Genomic DNA, 15741 nt, shown 5'->3' with positions numbered 1-15741 from the left:
TGTTCCTCTGAGGTTCCGCAGACTTCACGGTCCCGTGGCAGAGCGTACGGTATCTGCTTGCATCCTGATTTCCCCAAACCCCAGGACAGGCCAAGAGTTCGTTACACACAACTGCAGAGGGCCCCGTGGTGTGGATTTACGGTGACACAGCCTTTCCCCAGCTTGGCCTTCGTCTCCAGAGTTGGCTTTAGAGCGATAGAAGCTTCCTTCAGACTGGGGGGCCCTGAAGCTTTGGTGCTAGGAATTCGGTGACCAGCACGGATGATACCCCATTTCTCTGCATTTGTAGCAATAGTTGTTAACACGACCACGAGATGTACAGAGGAAGGAAAAAGGAGGTTTTATTTTCAGAGTAACACTCTGTGCTTTGGGAAATGTGGTCTTGGGGGAGCTGTAAGCACACGCCCCTCAGGAGGAGAGGAGGCCGCGGCATTACACGTTCCGGGGTTTGTTGGCTGTGTGTGTTCATCGGGCTCAAGGAATGTCTGAACGTTTACAGGGAAAGTGGGGTTTGTTCATCCGGTTCGTGCAATGTCTGAACACTTACAGGGAAAGTCTAGCACACATGCAGTGAGTTAACCTGTAACATCCATGTTCGCCTTGGGGCGAGCGTCACATTTGAAATGAGGTGGACTGGGCGTGTCATGTACAAAGGTGAGCGCAGACGTTTATGCGCAGCCTCAGTCACAGCCAGGACTGGCTCAGGGTCTGCAGCTTGTGGCGGGAAAGGACATTCACGAGGTCATTCTGTCCAGTTGGGGCTGCCGGCAGGGTCCCGGGGGGGGGGGTTGTCTGGTCAGCCAGCCTCTGGAGTCCACCCAGGTCCCGTGGACAGCGTTCCTCTAAACCAGGCTTCTGATTGTGGAGGAGACTTCATGCTGGTTAACACACTGTACAGGAGTAGTGCCGTGGGGCTTTGGGGTTGACCTTCCCTATGATGCCAGTTACATTTCTCTCCAGATCTCATCATAGCCACAGAGATTGTACCTCCTCTGACAGCTGGGGGTGCCATGTTGATATAGTAATTTATTGCATTAAACTTTTTATTACTATTTTAATACCTTTTTTTTTCTTTTTCAAGAGATATAGGGTATTGCTGTGTTACTCAAGCCAGTCTTGAACTCCTGGCCTCAAGCAATCCTCCCACCTCGGCCTCCCAAAGTGCTGGGCTTATAGACGTGAGCCAGTGCGCCCAGCCTACAGCCATGTTTTTAAAACTCAGCAGTTCAAAAATCCTACTCCTTTCACCCCCTCAAGCAGGCTGGTTGGCCTTGTGCAAACTGGGGTGTCACGATCTTAGCCCCCCTTTTATTTTTCCCTTTGGCCTCAAGTTCTGATGAGAACAGCAGTTACAAAATGGGCATTAGGTGATTCTTCTGTTACTAAAGCCAGAATTCTCACCAGTTGGAGATGTTTGTCCCCAGGATCCCAGAAAGCTGCTTTGAATCAAGCCCGTAGTAAATAAGGAACTAAACTCTTGGTCCTCTGCTTAGTACCAGGGGAATGGGTTAGTTGCTGATACCTTTGATCTGTGCTCACGTGCTGCATCTCATCACGGGAAGCAGAGTCGCCCTGTGGAATAAAGCCCGGCTCAAGGTGGCGCGTCGAGACGCTTGGGGCTGTCAGTCCCTTATACAGCGGCAGACTTGGAGACTCAGTATCGCGTGCAGAGCCCAGGCAACCGGAGTGCATCCACCTTAGAGACCACATGGACGGTCGGCAAGGTGGATGTCCGGGCATATGGCCTTGACAGGCCCACTGCGAGGTGAATTAGGAATTCGTTAGCAAAGAAATCAAACTCGCCTTTGGGTCCCAGCTGCTTGGAAGGCTGAGGCGGGAGGATTGCTTGAGCCAGAAGGTCAAGGCCGCGATGAGCCATGATTGTAATACTGCACTCCGGCCTGGGTGACATAGAGAGACTCCAAGTCAAAAAAAACACAACCCCTCAAACCTTACTCTTCATAGCAGGAGGGAGAATTTGTCAAAGTAACTGCAACAAAATCTTAGATGATATAATTTCAGTGGCTAAGTGAGCTGTCCATCCCACGTGGCTGGCTCACAACGCAACAGAGCCAGGTGCTGCTGCAACTGCGCCCCTCCCCACCCGATCGCTTGTGGACATTTTCTGTTTTCCCATATCTCCCTTTTGGATACGTAGCTCGCTACTTTATAGCTAAGCATCAGTAAAACAGGTTGTCTATTTTGAAAAGTAACTATTATGTCTTTTAAGGACAGAAAATGAAGCAGGTGACAATAGCATGGCAACCTGGTGAATAGATTTAGAGGAATATTTAATACCTGGCACCACTCTGAACCCTTCTTCTCTCATGCTTAGTTACAGCTACCGCCTTCTATGACAAAACACTTTCAGCTCTGTGAGTAGGAATTAAACATATTCTAAATCAGGAGTTTTAGTTAAGCAGTATTTTACGTGAATGCCCAGATCCTAAGTGTTCACTGTACTGGTGTGTGGTGTTGAAGAAGGAACGAGGGCTTGGGGCTGCGTTTATGGTGCAGCGTCCGCGTTCCCATATGTGAGATGAGGGCCATGAGACACGGCCTGGAAGGTTCAGACTGTGGGATTGAATGGATCTGCCCACTCCTGGAAAGCCTCAAGTCTAACTTGACTTGGGCTGGTTTTAGGGAGATGCTGGCAGCGCTGTCCTCACAGGTTACCGGGAGGGGCTCTGGCACCGTCCCCGTCAGGTGTCTCATGATCAGCCCAGCTTGCTCATCTCAGAAGCTGCTGGTCGTGTTCTCGTTCCTGTTGTTTGTTGCGTGTTATTTAGGGTTCTGTTCATCTGGGGACCTAGGAGGTTTCACAGTGAGAGGAGAGCCGCTGAGCCGCCTTCCTGCCTGGACGCCAGCCCCACGGAGGACCGTAACTGCTTGAGGTTGGCTTCTGCCCCCGGCCTCACCTGTGGAGGCATTGATGCAGTGGTACTTTCTAAGCTCCTGGGGCACACAGTGCTGTTGTGTGGATCCACAGGCCACTGTGGCGTCCAAGCACGTGCTCCCGGAGGAGAGGACTCTGCGGGCACTGATAGTGGGAGCTGGCTGAGAGTCCAGCAAGTGAGACTCCCTGTGACGTGCACAGCTGCCATCTGCACAGCCCCTCCTGAGGCCAAGATGGTCGTGCGATAAATGCACAAAGCGCGTCTCCAGCAAAAAGCCGCCAAGTGTCCACATCCAGGATATCCACCAAGGTGGCCTTTTGGTGTTAATACGATGAATGTGAGCAGCAGGTGGTCTGTGTCGAGTGTGACTGTGCCACTGCAGTTTTGTTCTCATGTCTTGATGAGCATGAACGGTTCCTGACGAGGGTAGATAAGGATGCTGTGACCTGAGACTCTGCAGTATTGTAGCTTGAGGAACCAAGGAGTTCTTCTCTCTTGCAAAGCCGTCAGGGAGGATGTTCCAGGCTGGTGACTGCTCCATGAGGTATTCAGAGATCCAGGTTTCTTCCCGACCCCTGCTCTGCGTTCCCAGGGACATGGCTGTCCTTGCCGTGGTTGGGACTGGGTGATTGCCATGCTGGCAGGGGAGGCTTACGGTGAGAGTGGCCCTGATTTACCTAATCTACATAATGACAGGGAGCCTGGGAGTAAAGTGTAGCCATGGCCTGGAGGATGGATGATGGATGTTGGTGAACGACTGGCTGCACTCACCGCAGCTGGCCCAGGAATGGGGAAGGATGGCTGAGTATGCCATTCAATGGTACCTGGTTCTTTCAGATTTGACTTCCTTATGGATTTTCTGCTGTAAAGAGGAGAGAGCCTGTGGTTCTAGGCCAAGCATCTCACTCATCTCATAACATCTTGTATCCCTCAGCCAACATTTATGTCAAGTTTTAGAAGTCCTATCAAACTGGCAAGCATTTCTCAATTTGGTTTAACCATTGGATTTTATATCTGTGTCTGCATGTCTATTTTACATCTATGTGGTTATTTGACACTCTGTAGTACCTTTGTAATAGGTTCTATTTGGTGGAAGTTACTTTCAACAAACCCTTGCTGCTACTTGAATTTTCAAGGTTGCAAGTAGAAAGGAGAGAATAAAAACCACATCTTCTCTAATTTTAAAATGTGTTGTTTCTCAAATCACACCAGAAGTACAGATATTACAAATTACAAAAGAAGCCAGAATCAAGGTTAAGAGATTTCTGGGCGATTCTGGCTAATCAGCAGTATTTGCTGAGGTGTGTGCAGCAGAGCAACATGCCAAAACGCCCGGGACGGGGGAGAGATGGGAGGCCAGGCTGTGACTTCGGAGGTGCTGTTGCCTCAGGGAGAGGAGCTAGATGTAGAGAGGATAAATGGACACAGGTGTGACCACCGCCATCCTTGCGGTGGCACGGAGGTCTTTGTACAGGGACCTTTGTGAGCTGAGTTAAAAATTGAAATTGAGAGAGTGCAATGCATTCTTAGTTTTTAAAATAAAATGCTAATAGATAACGTTTTGTTTGTAAGAATGTAAAATGTTACATCTTTGTTAAAGAATAATAATTTGCTTCTGAGATCTTTGTGACTGAGATTTGAAATCTTAAGTATGGTTTTTTCTTCCATGTTTTATACATATGCACGTATACACATATATGTAAGGTATATAAAAGGAAAATAAGCATATCTGTATTCACATTTATATACACTTCCATAATGTGTATACTTCCAGTCACACATAAGTCTAAGAGACTATGACTTGACTTGATAACCATGAGAGGGTAATTAAATAATTTATCTGCTCTTAGCCTTGCTTTTGTATGTGAGCAGGGACCCTGCGAAACGCGCCTCCTGCGTTCCAGGCCTCACACAGCCCGTGCCAGGTTTTGGAAGCAGGAGTTTGTCTGCGGCCACTTCGGGAAACATGTGGTTGCCAGGATTGCCTAGAGCTCCAGGCTGTCTCCAGTCCCAGCCTCCCTGGGGTAGAAGCTGCCCTACCAGGGGCCTGGACATGGACGTTAGGGCCTGGAGCCAGGGACCGCTCCTGAAGCGGGGGGCTCCCCTCACGGCTGGGCATGAGAACCGAGGATAGGAGGCGGAACCAGCCTCGGGCCAGTGCACGGCCTCCCTGAAGTGCTTGCGGGAAGCCCCAGCTGTACTTTGCTGACCCCATAGACAGCACCACACTCTGTGAGATCCCCCTGGCCCACCCCTCAGGTTCCTAAAATGATGAAGGTTTCCTGAGCTGTGAATTTTTAGGTCTAGGCTAAAAAGTCCTGGGACAGGCTCACAGGGTTCTTTATGTAGAAATGATGAGTGTGCTGGTGACTCAGAGCAGGCACTGCACCCTCACTCCAGGGTCCTTCGTGCCAGGTGGAAACGAGCGTGTGGGTCACCCAGAGTCCCTGCATCCTCACTCCAGTCACTGCTCTTTGGTTTCTTAATTAAAAGCCTAAAAGCCTTGATAATGAAAATGCATTCTCCCCAGAGAGTCGAGTTTCCGGTTATGGAGGCTCACCTGTAAATGCCGTGCCAGGTCAAATATGCTGAGATCTGGGCCAGGTCCTGCTTCCTGCTCACGGTCAGAGCAGGTACTTCATTTGGGAGGTGACCCAGGGAGATATCTGAGAGGCCTGCCGGTCCCCGAGGGATGAATCCGCTGGCCTTCACATTCTGCTCCGGCCTCCATCAGCTCCTTCCTACCTGCAAACTGCCGGCTTTGACGTTGCAATCATTGGAGATATGTTAGGGACTTGGTATGGGTTGATGCCCATAGGACCAGCAGATCGTGAAAAGGTGGGAACCATGGCTGGGAGGGTGGTGACCACGGCCAAACTGAGAACCGTGGTGGGCTGGGAGGTCCATCTTCTGTCTGAAGTGTTTTTTAAAATAAAAAACAGTGTCTCAGGAGCATGAGAGGGGAGGCCACAGACGGGGAGAACGCATCTGTGAAAGACTCATCTGAGAAAGGCTGTTATCCAAACCGTGCAAGGAACTCTCAAAACTCAACAAGAAAATGAACAACGTGATTAAAAATGGACCAAAGACCTGGACAGATACCCCAACAAAGAAGATACACAGATGGCAAATCTACACGTGGAAAGATGGCCCGCGTCTTATGTCATAGGGCGAGGCGTCACTGTGCACCCATCGGCCTGGCCAAAACCTGAACTCCGACACCACCACGTGCTGGTGGGTGTGTGGGCTTCAGGACCCTCACTCATCGCTGGGGGAAGTGGGGCAGCTCCAGTGGGAGGCAGCATGGCGGTTTTCCTTGGAACTAAGCTCTCCGACCACAGAAGCAATCACAGTCCTGGACGTTTACTCGGAGGAGCTGAAAGTTTACTTCCATGCGGAAATGTGCACACAGACGTTGACAGCAGCTTTATAATTGCCAAAACTAGAAAGCAACCAAGATGCCCTTCAGCAGGTGAATGGATAAACTGTGGTATGTCAGATACTGGGATATTATTCAGCACTAAAAAGAACTGGACCCCTAAGCCATGAAAAGACACAGAAGGATCATAAACGCATGTTGCTAAGTGAGACTCCAATCTGGAAAGGCTGCCTGCTGTCTGAGTCCAACCACAGCACAGTCTGGAAAAGGCAAAGCTGTGGAAACAGTAAAACAATCAGCAGCTGTCAGTGGTTGGGGAGGGGAGAGATGAATGGGAGGAGCATAGGGGGTGTGTAGGGTGGGGCAGCAACTCCAGGTGGGGCTTTCATGGGGGATCCATGCCGTTCCACGTCTGTGAAACCCACAGAGTGAGCAGCAGCAGGCCGAGTCCTCGTGTGAGCTGTGGACTGTGGGTGGTGGTGCCGTGTTGATGCGGGTCTGTCGGTCGTAGAGACATGCTGGTCTGGTGAGGGCAGGAGAATGATGGAGGCTGTGCCTGTGTTGGGAAAGGATATGTGAGGACTCTCTGTACTTTCCTCTTGATTTTGCTATGAACCGAAAACTGCTTTTAAAAACGTCTATTGAAAAGGCAAACAAAAAAGTGCTGGCCAGACAACATCAGTGTGAGGGTGTGGCCTGTGTTCTACGTTCAGAATTTCCCTTTTAGAATACACGTATCTAAATTTTTCAAAGTTAAACCTTTGCATTAAGTAACTCACTACCAAGTTACAGTATCAGCTTGAGCACTGCCAGGATGGCCAGGATCCTGTATCCTGACCAGCTTCTCCCCTTACAGGTGCAGTTGACGTCCATGGCCACATCCCAGTAAGCGGCAGGGCTGGAATCAGGAGTCAGGCTTTGCGGGACAGAGAGGAAGTGAGATCTTGTAAGCACGTGGCTGAGGGCGGGCAGGGAGGAGCCCGTGGCGCAGGGAGCCGGCAGGGATGACTTTTTGACCAGTTTTCCTTATCGCTGAGGCCTTCTTAGACTTGGGGAGTTGGGAGTCCCCACTCTCGGGTGCCTCAGAAACCAAAGGCTGCTTGTAATGCTCAAGTTCCAGATGCCTCAGGGGAGGTACCTGGGTTGTTGGGTACAGTTCCGTTATTTGCTGCTCGGTGGGATTTGCCCGCAACATTTCTGATTGTTTATAAGAGCTGATGTTTGAGCTGCTTAAAATCACATATGGATGTCGATTTATCTATAAAAGTTAAGAATGGAATTTGAGTGCAAAGAGTTGTGAAAATGCTCAAGGTTATGTACTAATGTATACATTACATTTGTGGAAATATTTGAAAGTGCAGGATTTACATTAAACACTTCTCTTGATTTTTGTAATATCTACCTGTCATTTTCCCGTTTGATTAATAGATGTCAGAGGGCTTAAATTTTGAGTGCCTGAATTCACTGAAATTAAAACTTCTTACATCAAATGTAATTGAACTGAATGTAGCAACAGTGCATGCTTTTATAAGTACTGATTAAAAAATATATAAAAACACATATCCATGAACATGCAGATGGGGGCAACATATTAAACCATGGAAGTAGAATTAGTATTGTTTTCTGAGAAGACAAATTTTTAAAAAGCTAAGGGGTCTTATAACTTTCTAGTTTCCAACTTATTTACCCTAAAGTGGAAGATTGACAGCAGCAGAAGAGGAGATCCTGCGCCAGTGCAGGCTCTGGGAGCAGCGGGGTGAGTGCTGGAAGGAGCTGGCTGGAGGCAGAGCCAGGGAGGTGCTCAGACAGGCCAGGACGGCCTCAGGGCACGCGGCTCAGTGAGTGAGAAAAGGTTCACATTTCTTGGAGAGCCCTTGACTCTGCCCACGGAAAACCCAAACTCCTTCCAACGGGGATGTGCATCTCATGTAAAAGTTGTTACTCCCAGAAAGAAAGCCAGTGGATGTAGAAATTTTACGTATGCAGAAATTACTTCAAATTTGTTTCTAACCTTATCCTTTTCTTCCCCCATCTTAATGTGTGGTGACTTTCTGCAGGTGACGCACACATCTTAGGAGAGCGCTGTATTTCAGTTGCTGTTGGCTCTGATGTGACTTTGTGGTGTCCGATGTTCTTGTTCTGAGGTTCTGCCCAGAACGTGGCTCCTCCCTGCTGAGCGTTGCTTGTTGAAGGCCCGTGTGGAAACTTTCCCTGTAAGCTCGTTGACCGCAGCAGTCTTGGTTAAGAAACCTTTGGACCTCCTGAGACTTCACACAGCCTTCTAACCTTTCTAGTGTGTCCTTTTCATTTTACTGTTCCCCATTAACCCAGATGTTTTCCAGAATGTAAGTAATCTGCTGAATGCAGGGTGGGGGGTGCCCTCCGTTGGCTCTGGGGAGAAGCATCGCTGTTTCTCCGGGTGGAGCTTCCCGCCCACCATGGTGTGCTCCAAGACGCAGCAGGGTTCTTTGGCAGAAATAATCGTCGAAGGCCTGCGTCTCCGTGGCAGGGTGGCTGTGGGTATGGGACCTCGCGGCCATACCGGCCCCTCCCCATCAATGGCACCACGGAGAGGAGCAGGGGGAGGCCTGGGATCTGTCTCCAGAGTCACAGCTGTGCTTCCGAGACTGCGTCGTCCATATGTAACTAGACATGCAGAGAAAGTGTTGGAGATCAGCAGGAGACGGTGTCTGTCCCTAATGAGCTCAGGCGTGCCCTTGAGAGGGTCAGGTTTCTGTGCGGCTGATCTGGACTCAGCCTGGCTGTGGCAGTGCAGGTGACTGCTGGGCTTTGGCAAGGCTGCAGCCACTATCTGTCTGAAATGGCCCCCTTCCTTGGCTCGCGGTGCCAACTGGGCCCCCAGGCCTGAATTCCCGCCAGGACGGAGGCCCTGTGTATGTGTCGGGGAAGGGGGAGGTGGGGGTCCTACTTTATTGCCGTATCCAATGGCACGCGGGGTCAGCACTCAGGAAACATGTGCTGTGTGGGTCAGCGATTGAGTTCAGAAACCTGGAAAATTCAGCAGTGTAGGCTTTGGGCATGACCCGTCCAGCCTTGGGGCTCTTTCTTTCTCTGAATTTCCTTCCATGGCATCCTCCTCATCCCAGGGGCCCCTGTTCCCATATGGCTGTTGGCAACTTCACAGGTTCCTCTGCCTCCCCTCCCGGGCCCTGGTGTGGCTGGGGCAGCTAGTAGCTGTGTAGACCCCACAGCCAGTAGATCATTGGTGCCAACGCCTTGGGCCTGGTTTACTTGAGTCAAGGACTGCAGTACATGGCTGAGCCCACCCCGAATGCCTGGATCGGAAGGCCTTGGGTTGCAGAGGGGTGGGGATTGGATATTGAAGGACAACCTGCAAAGCAGAAGGGGAAATGGCTGTGCTGATGGGCAGCTAGAGGAGTCTGTGCAGAGCCTGGGACCCAGTGCAGACACAGAGCTGACATGGGCAATGCAGTGACACGGCCACCGTGGAATTGGGCAAAGTTACAGGCTTCAGACCGATATGGAGCGGCTGGTCTAAAACGATCCTCATTTTCCTTTAATCCTAACAATTGCTGGCTTACAGGGTGGGGGAGTGAGATCTGTGGTGGCCGCGAGGAGAGACAGGGATTTTAATTAAAACCCTCTTTCTGGGAGAGGGGAGTAGCCGTTTCTGTAGGGCGGTGAGCATCGTCATCTCAGGCAGCTCAGGCTGCTGTAACGAAACACCATTGACTGAGCGGCTTATGAACAACAGGAATTTGTTTCTCACAGTTCTAGCGGCTGGAAGGCAGGATCAGGGTGCCGCACGGGTGAATTCTGGTGTGGGCTCTTTCCTGGTTGGCACACACCTTCTCTCTGGCCCTGACACAATGGGAGGGTGAGGGATTTGCTGGGCCCCTTTCTGAGGCACAAATCCCATTCTAGGGTCTCCAGCCTCGGGAACTCATTACCTCCCAAAGACCACCTGACAGCATCACATTGAGGCTGAGGATTTCAACCTGTGTTTTGAGGGGCAGGCAGGCAGTTTGTAACCTTCACCCTCTTTGTGTATTTCTGACTCAACATTGAGTCTGCCTTTGGCTCTCCAGTGGACAGAGCCTGTGTGGACACTGAGCAAGGTCAGAGCTGCAAGCATGTACACATCGGGGGCAAGGGAGCTGCCAGGGGTGTGAGAAGGGGTTTCAGCGTCAATCGGAGCTGCTTTCCTGGCAAATGTACTCATAAGCTATCCTGGCAACATTTGCTTTTCACGAAGAGTCGATGAGGCAGTGGGGGCAGCAGGCGGTGTTGCCAGAAGCTTGGAACTGATGAGCAGCAGAGAAGGGGCAGAGGCCACGACCTTGGGGTAGTCAGCAGTGCCAGGTGTCTGCCCTCCAGGCCTCACGTCTGTAACTGTGTAGAGACCGAGCCGACCGGGGCTTGCCGGCCAGTGTGGCTCTCATACAGGTGATTATCGCGTTGTGCTTTCTATGTAATGTTCCCTCAACCCCATGCCCACCCCACCAATTTCTGTGCCTAGCAGAAATGATGCTGCGTTTCCTTGATGAAGCCTTGAGTTTCCTGTGGAGATGTAGGAATAGCATGATTTGGCTCACGTCAAAATACTTTGCAGTGAAGCTGCACGGAAGAGGTTTCTAGGCTTCCATTTGACGTTTTCAACAATGCCTGAGTGTTACAGGACCGTCTTGCTTGTTAATAAAGCACCAGATGAAAAAGGCTACTGGTTAATAAAGGAGACTTTTTACATTAGCACAGAGAGGGTGGCTTGAGATAAATTCAGCGTAACGTAGGTGTGTTTGTAAGCCGTCAAAAGGACCATCTCTCTGCTGGCGACACATGTTTTCCGGTATTGGTTTTGTTCTGTAAAAGGATGACTGGCATTCGGCAGAGTCATTCCAGAATTCACCTGGAAGGCGTCCACATGGTGCCTTGTTTTCTCCTGACATTCTGGGCACCACGAGGGATTATTCCTGTCTTCAGCACTAGCAGGAGACTTTTCCTGAACACCTGCTCCTCTTTGGCGCTGTGGGTGTGAAGGGGTCAGAGTGACCCTGTCTTCATGGAGTTTTCAGACACCATGGGGATAGTGTGGCTCGAGTGTCGGGCTCGGGTGGGAGGGAGACTTTCCCCAGAAAACAGCTGCCGATTCCAGGACGGCCCTCGACCCCTCCTCCCTCTGTTCCTCTGCGTCATGTCTGAATTAAGGCTGTTCCATCGTAGCGGGGGTGTCATGTTAACTGGAAGTGTGCTTTTTTACTGGGCAGTAAGTAAATTAATGGTACATTTTCCAAGGACAGCGAGGTTTGATTTGATGAATCCAGTGGGGGAAAGGAGAAGGGGCTTGGCTGTGTGGGGATGTGTGTGATGGGAGCAGAATGTAGTAGCCATGCAGGCTTTTGGGATGGAGGGGCCACGCCCACATTTCCATGGGATCCGTCGCTGTTTGTGCCACTAGACCTGAACCTCTGTCTCTACTTCTAACACCCGTATAGTGAGGAAGCCCCTGATGGGCCTGAGTTGTTACTTCCCATGGCCATCGCTGGGAAATGCCCCAGACGCCTCTCCAGGCTGGTGACGGCCCTGGGGCTGGACACTGGCTTTGTCCTGAGTTGTTTCTTCTTGTGGCCATCGCTGGGAAGTGCCCCGGACACCTCTCCTGGCTGGTGACGGCCCCAGGCCTGGACACTGGGTTCGTCCTGAGCTCTGCGAGGGGCTTGGGCTCCACGTGCAGCAGGCATCTGTGCATCCCTTTGGATGTGAGATGTTGGCGCTCGGCTTGGAGGCCAGCGCAATCTGGGTGTGGTCAGGATCCAGTTCATCCTTTGGAGAGAGAGCACCTGCCCGGGGACCCCTCTGAGGTACATAGTCATGCAGTGCCCTCACAGGATGCCCGGTCCCCCGAGAACTTCCCGCCATTCCCCTGGACCCTCAGGTATGGGAGTCAATTGTGGTGTGTGTGTCACAGGCGGGGGTACTGAGGACACCACGTGCCTGCTCGTGCGAAGACCTGAAGTGCTGCGTGAGCTCGTTCCCAAGGGGCCGTTGGCATCTGGGGGCCTGTGGGTGTCTTTCCACTGGCAGGAAATAATGGGTGGCCTATGTTACCTTTTGTGTCTTTTTTTTTTTTTTTTCTTTGCCGAAAAGCCCTAATGCCAACGTCGCTGTCCTGCTATTGGAACCGCCCACCTCAGGCTCAGTGGCCCTCCTGTTTCTGGGCTGCTGCAGTGTTGTGTTGGGGTAACTGTATTAACTTCGTTTGAATTTTCTTCCTGTTCTTTTGGAATAAGTGTTGATAGTTTGTGCTGCTTGTTCACCCCAGAGGCGAGGATGTCCTTTAGGCCTGGAGGAGCACAGCCCCTGGAGGGAGGTGCCGGGCCTCTACCTCTCATGTCATCAGCAGCCCTCTCCACACGTCTCCTCTTCACTCCTCGTGCCCACGGCTGGGGTCACGGGCCGCTCGCTCTGCTGTTTGAGATCCTCGGAAAAGATGTTTGCCCTGAAGAGAGATTGGGGGTGTGTGGCTGATTTTAAATAGGAGGAAATGATTGTAACAGAATGAGCAATGCCTAGCACTTAGTCTCAGGCTTGAGAAATTGTGTTTTAGAAGCAAGGTATCCCCAACTCCGGTTTCCTTCAAATTAAATCTTTTAAAGAGTCCACAAACATAAATAGTTAAAGCCTAAAACTATGCAACAGAGGGCCTAGAGCCCAAGCCACTGCCACCTCTGACTCCAAGACACCACAAAAACTTGGCCCTCCTCCTCAGAGAACCCCCCTTCTGCTCCTCCTTCCACACTGCTCCCTCCACAGTGCTCCCTCCACACTCCTCCCTCCACACTCCTCCCTCCACACTCCTCCCTCCACACTCCTCTTCCGCCCCCTCCCCTTCTTCCTTCCCCTTCCCTTCTTCCTTCCTTCCTTCCTTCCTCTCCCCTTCTTCCTTCCTTCCTCTCCCCTTCTTCCTTCCTTCCTCTTCCTCCTCCCTCCTCTTCCTCCTCTTCCCCCTCTTCCCCCTCCCTGTCCTTGGGCAACCTCCATGGAACTCTGGTTCAAAGTCACTGGTCTGTGGGGCCGCCCATTTGATAGACGAGCACGCTGGGGACCAGACACAAGTGACTGACTCAGACCAGCTCGCATGTCGTCTCCTGCCTCCCGTAACACCGGGTTGTCCCTAATGGAAGAGAATCAATGATGCTGCTTCACTGATCTCCAGGGAAAACAGGTTGATAACAGGTTATAAACATGGGAACGTTTTGGAAAAAGCGTCGTCCACTTGTCAGCTCCATCTCTCCTGCCCGGAAGATGTAGGGGAAACCTGCCTTCAGCCCACCCTCATCCCATAACAGGACAGAGGACAAAGGGGCAGAGACCCAGGTCCTGTCAGTGCCCTCAGGAAACCCCCCATTTCCTCCTCATGGTGGAAGTGGAAACCATCCAACTGGACTAGATTTTCCCGGGAAGCCCCTTCACCCCGAAAGCAAGGAATCTGGTTTGAGCACACACCATTCTCGGTGCCATGACTTTCTGCTGCTGAACCCTGCATACGTGGCCCATTGATCTTGCTAGTCCAGTGTTACTGGGTCCTGGGAGTTTCTGTGGGCTGATGGCAGGTGTTTACCATTGTGTTCAGAGGGGAGAACAGAACTTTATTTGTCGAAATCAGATGATAACCATTGCCATGTGATTCCTTGGGTTGGTTTGGGTGGGGGGTGCTCAATGCTTTTCCTGAGGGCTAAGTTCTAGTTTGAGACCGTCTCTCTTTGTCACCCAAGCTGGAGTGCAGTGGTGCGATCTTGGCTCACTGCAACCTCCGCCTCCTGGTTTCAAGCAGTTCTCCCTGCCTCAGCCTCCCAAGTAGCTGGGATTATAGGTGTGTGCCACCACGCTTGGCTAATTACAAAAATATTTAATATAGGCTGGGTTTTGCCATATTGGTCAGGCTGGTCTCGAACTCCTTGCCTCAAATGATCGGCCCACCTTGCCCTCCTAAAATACTGGGATTACAGGCTTGAGCCACTGTGCCCGGCCTGATCCTGACATCTTTTAAAGCTGCCTTCATGTACCAAAAGCCAGTCTATGTTTGAAAATCAGTCTTGAAGAGCCTAGGAGGAGAGGGATAAGCTTCAACTAGGTGAATAACTATGCATATGTTAAAAATATGGGCCAAAATCTACCCCAAATGTTAACTCTTCTGCTTTGCGTATTATATCCATTTATAGTTATTTCAGCACTAAGATTTTTAAAGACTCTTTTGATAATTATGGAGAAATTACTATTAAAACTCAGCTGCATTTGTAACACTTCAAAGAACTAATTGGATGACATCATTTTTCCCAGAGGCATTTTGGATTGTTACATAATTAATGTTTATCTCTTTGCCAGAAATCTTTTTTTTTTTTCTTTTCCAGAACAGATACCTGAAAAGAAAATTTCCTTTGCATTAAGTGTTATTTCACTGTGTGACAATCAATTTTTGAACGTGAGAACAAGATCATCATGTATTTTTGGGATACTTCTTGCTTAATAGTGATAATGCTAAGTGTTAAAATTATGCAACAATTTGTTTCTTTGAAAATTACTATTTGCCTGCTCACCAGGTGGGAGCTGATGAGAACGTGGATGTAAAAATTAAATTGTATTTAGCTTGTATAAAAGAAGTTTAAAAAAAAAAAGCTTTTTTTGTTTGTTTGTTTTGTGCTACTGCTGAAGTTGCTTCGTTGTGGAAATGAGGTTATTGCAGGCACCTAGAATTTTATCTCCTTCACTTGTACAATGGGAAGAAATTCTCCAACAAGCACAGGAATCTGACTTTCTGATATTGAGACTCCTAGGCATCAAGCCCCGTGGAAAGGTTGGTGATTACGTGAGTGTTGGCGTTGATGTGGGTACCCTCCAAGCCGGACGCAGGCAGCAGGGAAGGGCAGAACAGGCCCCTCAGGAGCCATCAGAAAATCAAGTGTTGGCAGCAGTGGTGAGGGTTGATGTCAGGGGCCAGGAGGAGGTGGTGAAGGGAGCATGTGCCTCAAGGCAGCCCTGGAACCCATGGTCCCTGCAGTGAGGTCTGATCTGCAGGGGACGTGGACGGCCACGTGGCAAGGCCCACGGACAGCCTGGACTTGGCTGCCTCAGAACTCTGGTGGACGTTGCAAACGGCCCCACAGGGTTGCAGTGCACATTCCTCGGACAGAGAGAAGACGCTTGTAACTGTTCTCGGCACGAAGCCAGCGCCCTGTGAACAGTGGCCACTGCTGTTGTGACTGAGTGCCGTCCAACTGGAGGCATTTGCTCTGCTCAGTTCACTTAATTGGGCCAGGAATGGGGTTGCCCTGCCTTCAACAAGCTTGACGCATTGAACGAGGACTCAGTAAAGTACTCTGTAAATATGCTCTCCTGGCTAGAGTGAGCAAAGCCCAGGGAGAGAGTGGTTCCTCAGTATTAGACAGGTGTTTGGCGGGGCCAGCTGTGTGGCTGCCAGAGCGAATG

The sequence above is a fragment of the Macaca mulatta genome, chromosome 13 (genome assembly GCF_049350105.2).
Source record: "Macaca mulatta isolate MMU2019108-1 chromosome 13, T2T-MMU8v2.0, whole genome shotgun sequence".
Lineage (NCBI taxonomy): Eukaryota > Metazoa > Chordata > Mammalia > Primates > Cercopithecidae > Macaca > Macaca mulatta.
Note: the sequence above shows the minus strand (reverse complement) of the source record.